The sequence below is a fragment of the Lipotes vexillifer genome, unplaced genomic scaffold (genome assembly GCF_000442215.2).
Source record: "Lipotes vexillifer unplaced genomic scaffold, Lipotes_vexillifer_v1.1 scaffold48, whole genome shotgun sequence".
NCBI lineage: Eukaryota > Metazoa > Chordata > Mammalia > Artiodactyla > Lipotidae > Lipotes > Lipotes vexillifer.
The window spans coordinates 187,976-208,968 of record NW_006780801.1 but is presented as its reverse complement, the minus strand read 5'-3'; the positions used below and the strand labels follow the sequence as shown (position 1 = coordinate 208,968).

The following is a 20,993-nucleotide window of genomic DNA, read 5'->3' as shown; positions in this document are numbered from 1 at the left end:
TTTTTGCTAATCCTTTAGGTTGTCCAAGGTTACGCATTTCTTTGATTTTTGTCCTTAATCACCACATGACTGGGTCTAAGGAAGATGATTGTATTATTGCTACTAGTACACATCACTAAAGAAGGGAATTTATTCATGCTTCAAGTTCCTATTATAATTCCATCTGCACCTCTCATTGTACCAGCACCTCTTGAAATGAAAAGTATCATAATGTACTTTGATCATTTAACCTTAAATACACATTCATACAAAGTCATTGCACATATACATTTTAACACTGAACCAAAAGAATACTATTTCAAACAGATTTATAGATAGAGATTTACAAGCATACAGATATTTTATAGGAATTTCTTTTAATAAATTGTATTATATTCATAGCACCAAAGTAGTGTTAATAGAAACTTTTTGGGGAAAGTGGAAATAGTTACAGCATAATCTGAAATGCTATGATAGTAATCATTAAAATAGAATTCCGTCTACATTGGAGAATCACTCAAGGTACAATACTAATTATGGGTCAAATTTTCATCTTAGACAATGAAGTATGTGTTATTAGTTTGACTAAGGTATTCAGTAGTAATCAAGAAGAATGAATTCCTTTTGAAAATGTTTTAAATAAACACTCTTTCTCAGACAATCAGCATAAAATATATCTCAAGTTACTTATTTTCTCAGTGCTTATAGGATGATATAAATGATATATAATGATACTTGACATAGGCCATTAAGCCATCCTGATTCACTTAAAGTAATGTCACAAATGCTTCAGTCATTGAATTTCAATCATAAACTTTGTTCAAACAACATAATTGATAGTTAACATTCTTATCTGCTTCAGGCTCACTGTAGGTTTCTTTTTTTATTTTTAATACTCTAACATCATTACCAGGAAGTGAGAGGCTAATCTCCTCTGCATTTTAGTTGATCACACTTGAGGAATGCTTTCTCAATCCAATGAAATGACAGTGAAGGCCAGTGCAAAGAACAATTGACTTAGGGTACAAGGGATTTGGATTCTATGAAATATAGATTTCAACAAGATGCTAAATATTCTTTGTGGCTTACATATTATAAATCTGGGAAACTATCTGATTCATACCTGTATCAGCAAGAAATGATAAGAATAAATGGATTAATTTTTATGAAGTGGTTTGCACTCTTCTCAAGAAATCCTGGCACAAATTCAAAACACCAATGTTCCAAAGTAATTAGTTTCACTGTCCCCTGGAGTAAGAATATTCATGCATCATTATCAAACTAGACATTCAGAAGCTATTTATCACTGCTATAAAAATAAGCTATGTTGACTCCAATACATCCCAAGTACTTTTGAACCAAATTGACTTGTGTTTTTCAAGTACTTGAATTCTGCTTTGTAAAACACAGCTTACAGTTTTCTGTAATAATAATTAATTCTTAGAATATATTTTAAATACTTAATAAGTCTTGTTCAAGACCAAATAACTGCTTTTCAACTCTAACATACTAATGATGTATAAATATGTCCTCCATAAACATATTTCCCAGGTTTTATTCTCTCTTTGAAAAAAACCTTTCTCACTGAAACTACAACTATTTTGAGTAAGCTTTCAGCTCAGGTTCCAACTTCTAACTGTTTCCACACAATCTTTGTAAACAACATTTAAATATCTGTATACCATTCTATTGGGTGTTTGTGCATTTCCTTAGCCATTTTCTTACTGATAGTATGAGATTATTGCCTATTTTATCCTCTTATATTAAGCACATAAAAGTATATTTGTGCATAATTTTCTCATTCTTGGATTTAAGATTGTTTCCTAGGAACAGACATTTAGAAGTAGAATTTTACTGAGCCCAAGAGTGTTAAAAATTTAATGGCTTTTAAATGCATACTGCTAAATTGTTTTCCAAAAGGGTTGTACCAATTTACATGGTCACAATCAATGTATGAGAGTGCCTGTTTTACTCTACTCATATTATGCTATCAGAATCAAAACAATAGGAATATTGTCTATAAAAACAAAAACTGGTGACTCTTACTTGTTTATACAGAAGTATTCCAGTGAAGCAATAAATGGATTATACTATCTATTCATGAGATTTGAGGTTAAACATTGTGCACTGTATATACATATTTATCTGTGCTTTTTTTCTGAAATCTGGGTAAAGTCAGAGTAAAGAAGTAATTATGGTATAAACAAAAAAAAGTCATATAGGAGATGACCGCATAGCTTTTAGAAGTTTGAAGTGGATACAAGATGGAAAGGGAATGTCAAAGGCAAGCATGATAATTCTCGCTTGAAGGGCTCACACATTTGAAGACCAGGTATGATAGAGGTGAGATGAAACATGGACTAAAACGAGGAGAATGAACTGAAAGTGTTTGCAAGCATCTTAACCACAGGGCCCCTTCCCAATACTGTATAGCCAAGCATCTGCCTCTTTCACTCCTTGCAAAAGAATAGAGTTTTATTTGATGGAAAAATTGAACTAGATGTTCTATACCCAAGGACACCCAAGACACAGTAGAAGAGGGACAGAGGCTGGCATTAAAAAAGAGCTAATAAGGGAAAGTCTAAAACCTCTTCTTACATAATAATGCAAGGGAAATGTTAATGTCTTAAATCAATAACTCAACAAATAGAAGTATAACCCTATTATTTATAGCCAAGTGTAACAGGAAGTTGCCAGAAAAAAATAGTTACAAAATTTTGGGGAAAGGGATTCAGAGTTAGTGAGAAATAAGGAAGGGGTCAGTTGTTTTTCCTTATAGTTAGACTTTTAATATGTATATATTTACTTTGATCCAAAAAATGTGTGTGGAAAATAAAACATGGTAATAAAGGCTACCTACTTGAATGAAAGGACCAAACTTTATATTATTTTGGACAGTTTCTTATTCCTGGGTCCTAAGGGTAATGAGGAGGGCAATTTAAGCAGCAAGTACCTTGGTTGCTGAACTTATCTTTTGCAAGTCTGGCTCCACAGATTTCTTATGTTTTTTCCAAGTAGAGAAACCAATACATTAAAGCAGGTAAGGCAACATGAACCTGTAGGGACATAATAGGTTATTTAATGCCAAAACTTACTGAATAGTCACTAGATAACAACCCAGCAACATTTGGAAAGAAGGTCTCACTTTCTTAGGTATGCAGACTCAAGCTAACCCTTTTCTAAATCTCTCATATACATTCCCTCACACCCTCATTTTGTTCATTTATTTGTTGTTGTTGTTTGAAGCATAATTGACCTACAATGCTATGTTAGTTCAGGTGCATAACATAGTGATTAGATATTTCTATACATTACAAAATGATCCCCACAAGTCTAATTACCATCTGCTATCATACAAAGTTAAAATGTTATTGACTATATTCCCTATGCTGTACATTTCATCCCTGTGACTCATTTATTTTGTAACTGGAAGTTTGTACCTCTTAATCTCCCTCACCTATTCACGTCACTCATCTCCCCCCTCTGGAAAGCAACTGTTTTTTCTATGTATTTATAACTTTGCTTCTGTTTTGTTATGTTTGTTCATTTGATTTTTAGATTATACACCTAAGTGAAATAAGACAGTAAGTGTCTTTCTTTGTCTGACTTATTTCACTCAGCATAGAACCCTCTAGGTACATTCATGTTGCCACAAAAGGCAAGATTTCATTCTTTCACATGCCTGAGTAATATTCCATTGTGTACATATACCACATCTTCTTTATCCATTCATCTATTGATGGATGATTAGGTTGCTTTGATAAGTGTAAATATTGGCTATTGTAAATAAAGTTGTGATTAACATAGGGGTGCATATATCTTTTTGAAGTAGTGCTTTTGTTTTCTTCAGAAAAAACACCCAGAAGTGGAATTGCTGGATAGTTCTATTTTTAATTTTTTGAAGAACTTCCTCCATACCATTTTACATAGTGGCTGTACCAATTTACATTCCCTCCAACAGTGCACAAGGGTTCCCTTTACTCCACATCTTTGCCAACACTTCTTATTTGTTGTGTTTTTTTTTTTTTTTTTGCAAGTCTGAGCGCAGGGTTTTATTAGTTATTATTTAGTAGCTTCCTGTTACCTCAGGTGAATCCTTCCCTCCCCTGATTTCATCTCCCTCGTTTATAAGATAAGGGACTTTGAGTAAATCACCTCAAGGGTCCTTCCGGTTCTAAGCAGAGGCCTGATCTGAGCTATCATCCTTCTTTTTTTTTTTTTAAACTCAGGTTCTGGGTCAGGTGAAGTGACAGCCAGGCCCGTTCCCCCATGGGACTTTAATTTTATTTTATTTTTACTTTTGGCTGTGTTGGGTCTTCGTTTCTGTGCGAGGGTTTTCTCTAGTTGTGGCAAGCGGGGGCCACTCTTCATCGCGGTGCGCGGGCCTCTCACTATCGCGGCCTCTCTTGTTGCAGAGCACAGGCTCCAGACGCGCAGACTCAGTAGTTGTGGCTCACGGGCCTAGTTGCTCCGTGGGATGTGGGATCTTCCCAGACCAGGGCTTGAACCCGTGTCCCCTGCATTGGCAGGCGGATTCTCAACCACTGCGCCACCAGGGAAGCCCCCCATCCTTCTTTTAAGAGAAGCAGAACTCAAAGAGAAGTCAGCTTTTTCTTTCTTTGGTTATCTTTTTGTCTCTTGGTTGCCACTTTGAAATTTCTCATGTTTTCCTAAATGTCTTAGACCAAGGGGAAGGTCTGCCGAACTGAAAGAAAAGGGAGTCATTCAATTGTTATCACTCCAGCTGTTGGTAGATCAGTCTTAACCGGGAGTTTTTCTGATCACTGAGTATGTTAGTTTTCAATTGCCATGTAACAAATTACCACAAATTTAGCAGCTTGAAACATCACAGGCTTATCACCTCACAGTTTCTGTGGGGCAGGGTCCAGGCACCACCTCACTGGGTCCTCTGCTCAGAAGAGTCTCACAAGGTGGCAGTCAAGGTGTCAACCAGGGCTGGTGTCTCGTCTGAAGCTTGGGGTCCCCTTCCAAGCTTCTGTGGTTGTTAGCAGAGCTCATTTCCTTGCAGCTGTGGAACTCATGGTGGCTTGCTGCTTCTTCTGGAACAACAGGATAATCTCTCTTCTAGTCTCTGTGCTCAGAAAAGGCCTAAACCCACTTTTTTTTTTTTAAACATCTTTATTGCGGTATAATTGCTTTACAATGGTGTGTTAGTTTCTGCTTTATAACAAAATAAATCAGTTATACCCATACATATGTTCCCATATCTCTTCCCTCTTCATCTCCCTCCCTCCCACCCTCCCTATCCCACCCCTCCAGGTAGTCACAAAGCACTGAGCCAGTATCCCTGTGCCATGCGGCTGCTTCCCACTGGCTATCTACCTTACGTTTGTTAGTATATGTATGTCCATGTCTCTCTCTCGCCCTATCACAGCTCACCCTTCCCCCTCCCCATATCCACAAGTCCGTTCTCCAGTAGTCTGTGTCTTTATTCCTGTTTTACCCCTAGGTTCTTCATGACATTTTTTTTTCTTAAATTCCATATATATGTGTTAGCATACGGTATTTGTCCTTCTCTTTCTGACTTACTTCACTCTGTATGACAGACTCTAGGTCTATCCACCTCATTACAAATAGCTCAATTTCGTTTCTTTTTATGGCTGAGTAATATTCCATTTTTTGATAATAGACATTCTGATATGTATGAGGTGATATTTCATAGTGGTTTTGATTTGCATTTCCCTAGTAATTAATGATGTTGAGCATCTTTTCATATGCTTGTTGGCCTCTGTATGTGTTCTTTGGAAAAATGTCTACTCAGGTCCTCTGCCCATGTTTTAATTGGGTTGTTTTGTTTTCCTGATGGTGAGTTGTCTGAATTCGTTGTATATTTTGGATATTAACTGCTTGATGGATATATCATTTGAAAATATCTTCTCCCATTCAGTAGGTAGCCTTTTCATTTTGTTGATCGTTTCCTTCACTGTACAAAAGCTTTTTAGTTTGATGCAGTCCCATTTGTTTATTTTTGTTTTTATTTCCCTTGCCTGAAAAGATATATCCAAAACATATTGCTAAGATTTATGTCAAATAGCATACTGCCTATGTTTTCTTCTAGAAGTTTTATGGTTTCAGGTCTTATGTTTAAGTCTTTGATCCATTTTAAATTTATTTGGTAATTGGTGTGAGAAGGTAGTACAGATTGATTCTTTTGCATATATCTGTCCAGTTCTCCCAACACCATTTACTGAAGGGCTGTCTTTTCCCCGTTATATATATTTTTGCCTCCTTTGTCATAGATTAATTGCCCATATAAGTGTATGTTCATTTCTGGGCTCTCTTTTCTGTTTCATTGATCTGTGTGTCTGTTTTTGTGCAAGTTCTACACTGTTACAATTACTATTTGAATATATATATATATACTGTTTGAATAATATAGTTTGAAATCAGGAAGAGTGATACCTCCAGCTTTCTTCTTTCTCAAGATTGTTTTGGCTATTTGAGGTCTTCTGTGTCTTCATACAAATTTTAGAATTATTTGATCTAGTTCTGTAAAAAATACCATTGGTATTTCGATAGAGATTGCACTGAATCTGTAGATTGCCTTGGGTAGTATGGTGATTTTAACAATATTAATTCTTCCAATCCATGAGCATGGCATATCTTTCTGTTTGTGTCATTTTCAATTCTTTTCATCAGTGTCTTACAGTTTTTCTAGTATAGGTCTTTTACCTACTTGGTTAGATTTATTCCTAGGTATGTTACTCTTTTTGATGTAATTATAAAATGGGACTGTTTTCTTAATTTCTGCTTGTGATAGTTCATTGTTAGTGAATAAAAATGCAACAAATTTATGTATATTGATTTTGTATCCTTCAACTTTACTGATTTCATTGGTTTTTCTAATAGGTGTTTGGTGGCATCTTTAGGATTTTCTATATATAATATCATGTCATCTGCAAACAATGACAGTTTTACTTCTTCCTTTCCAATTTGGATTCCTTTTATTTCTTTTTCTTATCTGACTGCTGTGGTGAGGACTTCCAATACTATGCTGACTAAAAGTGTTGAGAGGAGGCATCCTTGTCTCGTTACTGGTCACAGAGGAAGTGCTTTCACCTTTTCACCATTAAGTAGAATGTTAGCTGTGGGCTTGTTATGTTGAGGTATATTCCCTCTATACCCACATTGTTGAGAGGTTTTATTACAAATGGACATTGAATTTTATCAGAACTTTTTTTTTTTGCGGTACACGGGCCTATCACTGTTGTGGCCTCTCCCATTGCGGAGCACAGGCTCCAGACGCGCAGGCTCAGTGGCCATGGCTCATGGGCCTAGCTGCTCTGCGACACATGGGATCTTCCTGGACCGGGGCATGAACCCATGTCCCCTGCTTCAGTTTTTTTGGAATAGTATGAGAAGAATATGTGTTAACTCATATTTAACTGTGATGCTACCTGGTCCTGAACTTTTGTTTCTTGGGAAATTTTTTTAAGTTACAGATTTAATTTCATTACTGCCAATGATTCTGTTTGTATTTTTTATTTCTTCCTGATTCAGTCTTGGGAAATTGTACATTCCTAGGAATTTATACATTCCTTCTAGTTGTCCATTTTATTGGCATATAATTGTCTGTACTAATCTCTTATGAGGCTTTGTATTTCTGTGGTGTCAGTTGTAACTTCTTTTCTATTTATGATTTTATTTATTTGGGCCCTCTTTGTGTTTTTTGATGAGTCTGGCTAAAAGGTTTATCAATTTTGTTTATCTTTTCAAAGAATCAGATCTTAGTTTTATTAATATTTTCTATTATTTTTTCTAGTCTCTATTTCATTTATATCTGCTCTGATCTTTATTATTTCTTTCCATCTACTAACTGTGGGATTTTTTTGTTCTTTTTCTTGTTCCTTTAGGTGTAAAGTTAGGTGTTCATTTGAAATTTTTCTTGTTCCCTGAGGTAGGCTTATATTGCTATATTAGAACTCCTTTTACTGTGTCCCATATAGACTGTTGTGCTTCCATTTTCATTTGTCTCCAGGTATTTTTTAATTTTCTCTTTGATTTCATCAGTAACCCACTGGTTGTTTAGTAGCATGTTGGTTAGCCTCCATTTATTTTTTGTTTTTTTAGTTTTTTTCATACAGTTGATTTCTAGTCTTGTATTTTTTGTGATTGGAAAAGATGCTTGATATAATTTCAATCTTCCTAAATTTATTGAAACTTGTTTGTGGCCTAGTATGTAATCTATCCTGGATAATGGTCCAAGTGCACTTGAAAAGAATGTGTTTTCTGTTGCTTTTGGATAGAATGTTTTATTTATTTATATATATATAAATAGAGAGAGAGAGAGAGAGAGAGAGAGAGAGAGAGAGAGAGAGAAATCTCCATCTGATCTAATGTATTTTTTTAAGGCCAGTGTTTTTGTATTGATTTTATGTCTGGATGATCTGTTCATTGATGTAAATGGGGTGTTAACATCCCCTACTATTATTGCATTGCTGTCAATTTCTCCCTTTAGGTTTGTTAATATTTGCTGTATGTATTTAGGTACTCCTATGTTGTGTGCATATATATTTACAATTATTATATCTTCTTGTTGGATTGATCCCTTGTCATTATGTAATGTCCTTCTTTCTCTCCTATTACAGTCTTTATTTTAAAGTCTATTTAGTCTGATATAGGTATTGCACCCCCCCACACCTTTTTTTTTTTTTTTGGGGGTCCCCGGGCCTCTCACTGTTCTGGCCTCTCCCATTGTGGAGCACAGGCTCCGGATGCGCAGGCTCAGTGGCCATGGCTCACGGGCCCAGCTGCTCCGCGGCACGTGAGATCTTCCCGGACCGGGGCACGAACCTGTGTCCCATGCATCGGCAGGAGGACTCTCAACCACTGCGCCACCAGGGAAGCCCCCACCTTTCTTTTTATTTCCTTTTGCATTGAATACTTTTTTCCATCCTCTCACTTTCATTCTCTGTGTATCTTTGGATCTGAAGTGAATCTTTTTAGGCCACTTCTATATGGGTTTTTTTTTTTTTTAATCCATTCAGCTAATCTATGTCTTTTGATTGGAGCATTTATTCCATTTACACTTAAGAAATTATTGATAGGTATGTACTTATTGCCATTTTGTTAATTGCTTTTGGGTAGTTCTTTTTTGCTCCTTTCTTCTTTTTGATCACTCACCTTGTGACTTAATGACTATCTTTAGTGTTATGTTTGGATTCCTTTCTCTTTTTTTCTGTGTGTATGTATTATAGATTTTTGGTTTCTGGTTATCATGAAATTTAGATATATATAAATATACACATATATATGATTATTATAAGTTGATGATCTCAAGTTCATATGCATTTTAACAACCCCACTTTTTTACTCCCCCTCCTCCACATTTAATTTTTTTTGACATCATATTTTACATATTTTGGTCTGTGTATCCCTTATCTAATGATTGTGGATATAAATGTTTTTATTGCTTTCATCTTTCAACTTTCCTACTAGCTTTATAAGTGTTTGATCTCCTACCTTTACTGTATATTTGCCTTTACCAATCAGTTTTTTCCTATTTCTAGTTGTAGTCTTTTTCATATTTCTAGTTGTAGTCTTTTCTGCTTAGAGAAGTCCCTTTAAAATTTTTGGTAAATCCAGTTTATTGGTGCTGAACTCTTAGTTTTGCTTTTATGTAAAACTCTTTATCTCACCTTTAAATATGAATGATAGTCTTGCCAGGTAGAATATTCTTGTTGTATTTTTTTTCTTTCATCACTTTGAATATATTGTGCCACTCCCAACAGGCCTGCAAAGTTTCTACTGAAAACTCAGCTGATAGCCTTAAGGGAGTTCTTCTGTATATAACCAGTTGCTTTTCTCTTGCTGCTTTTGATATTCTCTCTTTATCTTTAATTTTTGCCATTTTAATTACAGTGAGTCTTGGTGTGGATCTCTTTGGGTTTGTCTTATTTGGGACTCTGTGCCTACTGGACCTCTGTTTCCTTTCTCAGGTTAGGAAAGTTTCAGCCATTATCTCTTCAAATAAATTCTCTGTCCCTTCCTCTCTTCTTCTTCTGGGACCTTATCATGCAAACGATAGTATGGCTGATGTTCTCCCATAGATCTCTTAACCTAACCTCATTTTTAAAACTTCTTTTTTTCTTTTCTATATTCAGCTTTTCTGTTCCATTATTCTATGTTCCAGTTCACTCATCTGTTACTCTGTTAATTCCTTCTAGTGTATTTTTAAATTTCAGTTATTGTATTCTTCAGCTCTACTTGGTTCTTCTTTATATTTTCTAACTTTTTGTTTTATTTCTCACTGTGTTTATCCATTCTTCTTCTTTTTTTTTTTTTTTTGTGGTACACGGGCCTCTCACTGTTGTGGCCTCTCCTGTTGTGAAGCACAGGTTCCAGATGCGCAGGCTCAGCGGCCATGGCTCACGGGCCCGGCCACTCTGCAGCATGTGGGATCCTCCCAGACTGGGGCATGAACCCGGGTCCCCTGCATCGGCAGGTGGACTCCCCACCACCGCGCCACCAGGGAAGCCCTCTTCTCCTAAGTTTATGATCATTATCTTGAATGATAAATACCCCTTGAATGAGGGGTCCAAGTAGATTGCTTATCTCTTCTTCTCTTAGTTCTTCTTCTGTGGTTTTATCTTGTTCCTTCTCTTAGAACATATTCCTCTGTTGTCTCATTTTACCTAATTCTCTGTTTTTATTCCTTTGTATTAGGTAGGTTGGTTATGTTTCCTGATCTTGAAGTGGCCTTATGTAGGAGACATCCTATGGGGCCCAGCCACACATTTCCCTCTGGTTTCCAGATCTATATGTCCTAGGGGTGCCCACTATGTGAGTGATGTGGGCCCTTCTGTTGTGGCAGGACTTACTATTGTGGGCATGCTGGTATGCATGGCTGGGTCCTGGCTTTGTTGACTGCCAGGCCCTTCCTTGCATGGAGACTGCTGGCTACTGGTGGGCAGGGCAATGTCCCAGTATGGCTGGCTGTGTTGCAAGGAGTCCTGAGTATGGTGCTGTCCCACTGGTCAGTGGGCTGGGTCCCAAGTCACCTGCCTGCTTTCCCATGCCCTCATTTTGGCTTGGTGTCAGCAATATTTCTCAGTCTACTCAGAATAAGTAAGTCTCCTTCTGTCATTATCATTTACTTTATTTAGATGTGCTTTTAATTATGATGTCATTTTGATAAGGTGAAGGTCCTATTTCCAGGAATGGTATATATGCAAAACAATTTTAATCTTTAATTTTCATAATGCGCTACAAACTAGTTTTTCTTGAAGTGGTGAGAATACTAACCATTCTGCAGTTCTATCCATTTACTTTTAAAAATTATCTCTCCCCAAATTCTGACTGACCTACTCTGTTTATAATGAAATTACTAACTTAACCCATTCTAGTTCTATGAGAGAAGTTGGATGCTATTCCAAACTTTTTATAAGTAGATTCCACTTTTTTAAAAAATTCTCACTCCACACACTAAATTTGGCATTTCAATGAAGTTTTAAAATAGGAAATAATTTATATAAGATTAAAATGGTGTATTACAAGTATCTGTCTACAGCATTCTCGTGCATTGAAGTGTACATAAGAATTTGTATGAGGAGTTTATTAACAGTACAAGTGCCTGCTCCTACCCCTCCTTTTTGATCAGTAGGCCTGGAGTAGGACCTTAAAGTGGCAGCATTTGTAACCAGAACTCTGATGCAATTAGATTGAGAACCACATTTTGAAAAACATTAGTTTAAGTGCTTTTCTTCTGTGTGTGAGGAAGTGACCTAGCATTTCCCATTCAGAAAATACTGTCATACCTAAAAACATGCAATTTATCTGAATATGTGGGGACAACTATTCCATAAGTGGACATAGAAATAAGCAATTTAGATTGTGAATTATTGAAATATAAACTTAGATGAAGAAAAAAATAACACCAGTATCAGGAAACCCACTAAAATCATCTAAAATAAAGAGGAAAATAAGGATTATCTCATGTTTATTGATCAAGTTTATATTTGACTAATAAATGAAATATTGGGAATTTAAGAGAACCCAATGTAATGTACTCTTTTAGAGATAACTTTCAATAATTTTCATACGAATGTGATTAAGAGAAAAAATGACTAGTGCTAATTAAAGTTGAAGTAGTTTGAAAAATACAAAATGGAAAGAATGCATAAGTGAATTTTAATGATTAAGGATAATTTATGCATATATGTGGAATCTAGAAGAATGGTAGAGATGACCTGGTTTGCAAGGCAGAAATATGGATGCAGATGTAGAGAACAAATGTATGAACACCAGGGGGGAAAAGCGGAGGGAGGGGGTGGGGGGGTGAGGTGGTGGGATGATTTGGGAAATTGGGATTGATATATATATATATACTAATATGTATAAAATAGGTAACTAATAAGAACCTGTTACACAAAAATAAATTAAATTTAAAAAATAAATTTAAAAAAAGGATAATTTAACATGCTGCTACTAATTGTGATGTTTATTATGCTTGGTTGAACACAGGGGATTTTTCTCCATGTTCCTTACTTGTTTTTTTGTATGTCTTAAAGTATCTTAACCTTCCAATGAGGCTTTTTGGCTAAATTTATAAAAATGGAGCAGAGTGATTTTGTTAATCATGCCAGCTACCTCTTTTCTTCAAATGCCAGCAAAATCTATGCGGCAGCCTGGCAAAAATGACTGATACATTTGATCCTTTGCTGATTAATTCCCCAGGGCACCCTGCATCTATCCAGAGTGGGGACTGGAAATCTTCACAGAGCCATCTAAACACTATGATTGGAGGTCAGCTTTACATATTTTTGTCTCAGTTTGAAGTCATATCAATTTCAGTTTTCTAACAGAAGGCAACTGAAATTTAGTGTTGATTTCTATTCTGTTGATATTTTTTATTTGATTTGATGTTGTGAAATACTTAATAGTACTTAATACTTAATAGTACTTAATACTTAAATTTTACTATTTAATTTCCAATGATGAAGTAAATACTCTTATGGGAAGGTGAGGTCCTAGAGGACTCATCCAAGTTCCAGAAAGTAGTCTTCACCGTGGAGCAAATGAGGAGTGATAGAGTTCTGCCTGCAGAGAGAACTTGAGGTATGTTTTCTCAAGATGCTTGGCCTCCAAGCTTCTCTTACAAAGGTGTCTGAAAGCATGCCACCTGTCACATTCTTATCTTGAAGTTCATCTCTGTATTCTAGTATTATGGAATGGGAGTTTCCAAATTTGTATTGCTTTTGCTGCATCCTCAACATTTTGATCTGCTATATTTTCATTACCAGTAAATTCACAATATTTTCTAATTTCCCGTGATTGACTTAAAATTTTCTTTCACAAATTGGGAGATTTTCTACTTACTTTTTCCTTAGTGAGCTTTAATTTAATTTTACAGTATTCAGAGAACATACACTGCTCTATTTTAAATCTTTGAAATGTGTTGAGACACGATTCATGGTCCAGAATATTTTGGTAAATGTTCCATGTGCAACTGAAAAAAATTATTTTTCTACATTTGTTGGATGTAGTGTTCTGTAATCTCTATTAGGTCAAATTGGTTAATCATGTTGTTTCATTGTGCAATGACTCTGCTTTTTCTATAAGTTACTGGGAGAAGTGTTATAAAATCTCCAACACACACTGTGGGTTTTTTGATTTCTCATTTTAGCTCTGTTACTTTTTAGTTTATATATTTTAAAGCTATGTTATTAAGTTTATATAAATTTATTATTATTTATTCCTGTTAAATTACCTATCATTAGGAAATGTCTCTCTTTATCTCAGCTGTTACTCTTAATTTTAACTACTTTTGTGCTATATTAATATTATATGTTAATATAAATTAAAAATATGGCATATAATATTAATACAGCTACACTAGCTTTGTTTTTGCTTGCATAGCGTGCTTACATAGCATGTATGTCTGCCTATTTGGAGAATAAAATATTGCTCTTTTTGTTCTATTTGTGGCATTTTTTTATTTGCCCTTTTATTTCTCCTTTCCTGGCTTTTAAAAAAGTAATTGCATATGTTTTATTATTTCAACATATAATTTCTATTATCTGACTTGCTATGACTTTTATTATCATTCTTTTACTGGTTATTTCAGATATTACAAAAGACACCAAAAATACCTAGGAATAAACTTAACCAAGGAGGTAAGTGAAAGAGCTATACTCTGAAAACTATAAAACACTGATGAAGGAATTTGAAAATGATACAAAGAAATGGAGAGACATACTATGTTCTTGAACCAGAAGAATAAATATTATTAAAATTTCCATACTACACAAAGCAATCATAGAAGATAACATAGGCACAACACTCTTTGACATAAATTATAGCAATATTTTTCTAGATCTGTCTCCTAAGGCAAAAGAAATAAACGCAAAAATAAATAAATGGGACCTAATTAAACTTAAAAGTCTTTGCACAGCAAAGAAAAACATCAAGAAAATGAAAAGACGAGCTACTGAATGAAAGAAAATATTTGCAAATGGTAAAACCTGTAAGGGATTAATACTTAAAATATATAAACAGCTCATAGAACTCAGTATTAAAAAAAACCTAAGAGCCCAATCGAAAAATGAGCAGAATATCTAAATAGACATTTCTTTAAAGATACATAGAGGGCCAACAGCCACATGAAAGTATGCTCAACATCATTAATTATTAGAGAAATGCAAATCAAAACCACAAACAAACCCCACACCTATCAGAATGGCCATCATCAAAAACTCTACAAATAATAAATGCTGAAGATGGTGTGGAGAAAAAAAAAACCCTTCTATACTGTTGGTGGGAATGTAAATTGGTGCAGCTACTATGGAAAACAATATGAAGGTTCCTTAAAAAATTAAAAATAGAGCTATCATATGATCTGGCAATTCCACTCCTGGGAATATATCTGGAAAAGATGAAAACTCTAATTTGAAAAGATACATGCACCCTAATATTCATAGCAGCACTATTACAATAGCCAAGGCATGGAAACAACTTGAGTATCTATCAACAGATACTTGGTTTAAGAGGATGTGAGATATATATATATATATATAAATAGAGAGAGAGAGAGAGAGAGAGAGATGTATAGATATGTATATATCTATATAGATATATATACACACACATATAAGAAATAATATTCAGCCATAAAATAGAACAAAATTCTACCTTTTGCAACAATATGGATGTAGATAGAGAGTGCTATGATTAGTGAAATAAGTCAGACAAACATGTACCACAATGTCCACTGCAGCACTATTTACAATAGCCAGGACATGGAACCAACATAAATGTCCATCGACAGATGAATGGATAAAGAAGATGTGGCACATATATACAATGGAATATTACTCAGCCACAAATAGTAACGAAATTGAGTTATTTGTAGTGAGGTGGATGGACCTAGAGACTGTCATACAGAGTGAAGTAAGTCAGAAAGAGAAAAATAAATACCGTATTCTAACACATATGTATGGAATAATAAAAAAAAATGGTACTGATGAACCTAGTTGCAGGGCAGGAATAAAGATGTAGACATAGAAAATGGACTTGAGGACATGGGGTGGGAAGGGGAAGCTGGGGTGAAGTTAGTAGAATCGACATATATACACTACTGAATGTAAAATAGTTAGCTAGTGGGAAGCAGCAGCATAGAACAGGGAGATCAGCTCGGTGTTTTGAGATGACCTAGAGGGATGAGATAGGGAGAATGGGAGGGAGGCTCAAGATGGAGAGGACATGGGGACATATGTCTGCATATGGCTGATTCAGTTTGTTGTACAACAGAAACAAACAGTATTGTGAAGCAATTATACTCCAATAAAGATCTATTAAAAAAGATACAGGGCTTCCCTGGTGGCACAGTGGTTGAGAGTCCGCCTGCTGATGCAGGGGACACGGGTTCGTGCCCCGGTCCGGGAAGATCCCACATGCTGCAGAGCGGCTGGGCCCGTGAACCATGGCCGCTGAGCCTGTGCGTCTGGAGCCTGTGCTCCGCAACGGGAGAGGCCACAACGGTGAGAGGCCCGCGTACCGCAAAACAAAACAAAACAAAGAGACAAATACCATATGTTATAAGTAGAATCTAAAAAATAAAACAAGTGAATATATACAACAAAACAGAAAAAGACTCATAGGTATAGAGAACAAGCTAGTGGTTACCAATGACGAGAGGGAAGGGAGGAAGGGCAATATAAAGTTATGGGATTAAGAGATACAAACTACTGGGGAGCTGTACCCGGGAGGGGGTAGGGTAGAGCTGTGATGCTTCTCAGGGCGTAGCTTTCGTCCTGGGGGAAGGGTCCGTGGAATTTGAGGCGAGGTGGAGGAGATGGCGGCCTAGGCGCGGGATGACGGCGCCCGCGGGCAAGCGCAAGGGCGGCGGAGCTGCGAGCACTATGACAGAGGATTTCTCCTGAAGGCACCATGCTGTGACAAGCTTTATTCTTGCCGGTTGTGTCATGATAACAATGAAGATCATCTGCTAGATAGCTTTAAAGTAAAGGAAGTGCAGTGCATAAACTGAAAAAATCCAACGTGCACAACAGACTTGTGAAGAATGTAGCACATTGTTCGGAGAATATTATTGTAGTATGTGCCATCTGTTTGACAAAGACAAGAAACAGTATTGTTGTGAAAACTGGAATTTGTAGGATTGGTCCAAAGGAAGATTTTTTCCACTGTCTGAAATGTAACTTATGCCTCACAATAAATCTCCAAGGAAAGCACAAGTTTATTGAAAATATTTCCCAGCAGAATTGTCCAATATGTTTGGAGGACATTCACACATCCCTATTGTTGCTCATGTCTTGCCATGTGGACATCTTTTACACAGAACGTGTTATGAAGAAATGTTGAAAGAAGGCTACAGATGTCCATTATACATGCACTCTGCTTTAGATATGACTAGGTACTGGAGACAGCTGGATGATGAGGTAGCACAGACTCCTATGCCATCAGAATATCAGAACATGACTGTGGATATTCTCTGCAATGATTGCAATGGAAAATCTACAGTCCAGTTCCATATATTAGGCATGAAATGTAATATTTGTGAGTCCTACAATACTGCTCAGTCTGGAGGATGTAGAATTTCAGTAGATCAGCAATGACCAGCCTATACTGCTCTGGACAACTCAGCATTTTCTGATATAGAAAAAGGCTATCTTTTTATCATGATGCATCAGAATCTGTGCATTAGAGTTGATGTGTTTTGTATTAGTGTCACAGGGTAAAATCATATTACAGGACTTAAGGATTCAGGGTCTCTTTATAGAATTATCACAGCTCTACATTGAATGAAAGCCACCATGCTTGTGTTTTGAGTGGAAATTCCGTTGGTGTCAGTTGTTTGGAAGTTAATGTTTGCCACTGAAATTCACATCTATAGATGTATTATACTTACATGGAACTTTGTTTTAAGTGACACGATGCACACAGAATTCGTTTCTAGTTCTTGATAGAACTGTACTTAATGCTCGGTAGTATTCTTGACTTTTTAAGGGGTGTGCTATGAGAATATGTTCTATCTTACTGTTAAAACCTAATTACATATACTTTAGAACTTTCTAAGACAGTCCTTTGGATCCTGTATATGTGAATTTTGATGTAATAACTGCTAATAAAACTATATTGAAACAGTAAAAAAAAAAAAGATACAAGCTACTATGTAAAAAATAGATAAGCAGCAAGGATATATTGTATAGCCCAGGGAAATATAGTCATTGTTTTATAATAAAGTTAAATAGAGTATAATCTATAAAAACATTGAATCACTATGGTGTACACCTAAAACTAATATAATATTGTAAATCAACTACTATTCAATAAAAATGAATTAAAAAATATTTTAAAAGACAGCCATAACTTATTATCATATACCTTATATTAGACCAGGTCCAGTGCAATGCAAAAAATTTGAAGCAATATCTAACACTTTTTAACTCCTCTGGCTCCTTTTCCACCATTTTTATATATTTTACATCCAGATATATTATAAACACCACAGTGATTTGTTAACACTGTAGCTTTAACCAGTTGGTAGTCTTTCATATTTACCCTTTTTGCATTTCCTTTTTATTTCTTATACCTCCATTATTCTACCCAAGATCATTTTCCTTCACCCTATTGAGCATGTTTGGGAGAACTAAAACAATTACAAGAATTGTTAGCTGTGGTCACTTCTGGAGAGCTAGATTTTCACTTTTTACTTTATATTTTTCTATGAAAGAGTGGCATTACAGATAGTTGTGTTATTTTCTAATACTTTTAAGTAAAATTATGAACCCCAAAGCCTAAAATATATAAATTTGAATATATTTGCATTATCAGTATTATAATAAATATTAGTGTAATTTCTGTTAATGCTATAAACCTTTTCTCTACATTATTATATAGGTGGCAACCTATTCATATAGAAGACAAATGTTAAAAAGAAATGAGGAATAACTGAGTTGGCCAATAGGAAGACATACCTCAATGTGTGTTCATCATTACAATTACAAAAATAAAAATATGTAAAATAAGTGTTAATAATCTCCATAATTGAGCACAGTTGAAGGAGATAGTTCCATATATCACGTTTTTATGGGCATTAGACAGGATACATAGTATTAGGATTCTCTGTCAGGCTCTGTATACTTAATAGTCTTCTGGGAACTGCTTCAGACTGTATGATTATAGAACTGTCAACATTCTCTTGAGGATGTGTCATAACTCTACTGTAGAACAATTTCCTTTTATTCTTCCTTGTCTAGGATGAAGCATTTGATTCCTAAGGAAACCAAGGTTCTTTGCCAAGGCCCAGTTTACTCAACAATTAGAAGTCAAAACTGAATAAATTTTATTTTGATCTTGAATGCCTGCATTTCATAGACTTTCCACCTGGATGTCTCTCAAGTAACTTGACCTTAAGGGACTGAAGGTGAATTCATTATCTTCTCCACCTTACCACATTTTCATCTTGTCTTGAACTTTCTATGCTAAGGAAGAGCATTACTATTCACTAATTTTCTAAGCTGGAAACCCTGGAATCATCTTAGTCCTGATGCTTACTCTAATGGATCATCAAGTGCTATTTATCCATCTTCATAAATATCCCTTGTAAATATACTCTTGTTTTTACCATGTTATTGTGCCACTGAGAATCACTTTGAAGGGAAAAATATCCCATAGACTTACTTAATGGCTCTGCTACAATAAATACAGGAGTTCTACCTTTTGTAATCCATTCTCTAATTTTAAATATTTTTTTAAATTCCTAATTGATCTCGCTTTTCAAATCTCCAGAGAGGCCATTTCAAATTTTCACTAGTTCTTTTTCTTTTTTAACATCTTTATTGGAGTATAATTGCTTTACAATGGTGTGTTAGTTTCTGCTTTATAACAAAGTGAATCAGCTATACATATATATATGTATATATATATATATATATATATATATCCCCATATCCCCTCCCTCTTGCATCTCCTTCCCACTCTCCCTATCCCACCCCTCTAGGTGGTCACAAAGCACCGAGCTGATCTCCCTGTGCTATGCGGGTGCTTCCCACTAGCTATCTATTTTCTGTTTGGTAGTGTATATATGTCCATGCTACTCTCTCACTTTGTCACAGCTTACCCTTTCCCCTCCCCATATCCTCAAGTCCATTCTCTAGTAGGTCTATGTCTTTATTCCCGTCTTACCCTTAGGTTCTTCATGACATTTTTTTTTCCCTTAGATTCCATATATATGTGTTAGCATACAGTATTTGTTTTTCTCTTTTTGGCTTACTTCACTCTGTATGACAGACTCTAGGTCCATCCACCTCACTACAAACACTCAATTTCGTATCTTTTTATGGCTGAGTAATATTCCATTGTATATATGTGCCACATCTTCCTTATCCAGAACAAGATTGAAAATCAGTAGTTCCTTTGGCGAAAATACAGCATGCCAAATAAATGCTATGTTTGCTTAATTAAATTAAGCAATTAGACCTTATTATATTAGAAAACTAAAAAAACAGCTTAAGTACTAATGTTTGAGATTAATAAATTTTAATATAAAAGTATAGGGTGCTTTAAAAAGCAATAATTCCTGTTAAAGTATTTTTTAAAAAGTCATTGAGAGTATGAAATTACTCGCTTCTGATTTCATGCTGAACTCATCATGAAAATAAGGCTTAGTCAACGATTTTGAACAGAAAGGCTTAGAACTTACAAAAAGATTGCAAATCCATTTTGACTTTAAGCTATGAAATGGAGCAATTTTCTTAACCAGTGAGTAAAGACTAAATGATGGTGGCCTCTTCAGGTTAAAGTATTGACTATAACATGTCACCATCTGCCTCTATAATTATAGCTTTAACATTGACATTGAAGATATTTTTGATACTGTACAGATATGACATATAACAGTGGCACTATGTCTCACTGTTTCTTACTACAATGATTCTGACATTTGGCATGAATTACAGACATAAAACTAGAGGCCTGGAGGCTTAAACTTGGAGTTGTAAGCACTTAAAAGTTTTACACTGGTAAGACATTTTGCTTGTAACTGGCTGCAGAATTGAGTTTGAGGATTTTAGAACAGGATATGATTCAGTTAAAACTAGAAATTCTATCTATGAGAGCTTTGTATTGGTATGGAATTTGAAATCTATACAAGTGAGAAACAGGTATACAAAACATCTTTTCACATCCACTTTTGAATAGGAAGAAATTTGACAATTATAATATTATTTTAATTATAGAGATTTGATAATTCTGTAAGGTTTAGGTTTAGAAATACAGGCTGCAAATTTTAGGTAAACTCTCTAATCTTTAGGGTGAAATTTTCATTTGCCATTTTATATCCATTTTAAGGCATTTTCCAGTTTTGACTTTTCATTTTCAAAGGTCTCTGTAAGCAACTCTCAAGGGAGTGATGTTAAGTGAGATTATGCTAGGTATTTCAGTGGGGGTGGGGTGAACAACTTAAAACACATATGCCTTCATAAACTTCCCCCCAAAAGCTTACTCTTTCTATTAAGGAGGTTCTAGTTCAAGGG

At 35.3% G+C, this 20,993-nt stretch overlaps 1 pseudogene; it reads left to right on the top strand.

Annotated features, from left to right (window-relative positions):
• Positions 1-16,291: 16,291 nt before the first annotated feature.
• Positions 16,292-17,072, top strand: LOC103070190 (RING finger and CHY zinc finger domain-containing protein 1 pseudogene; annotated as a pseudogene).
• Positions 17,073-20,993: the final 3,921 nt, after the last annotated feature.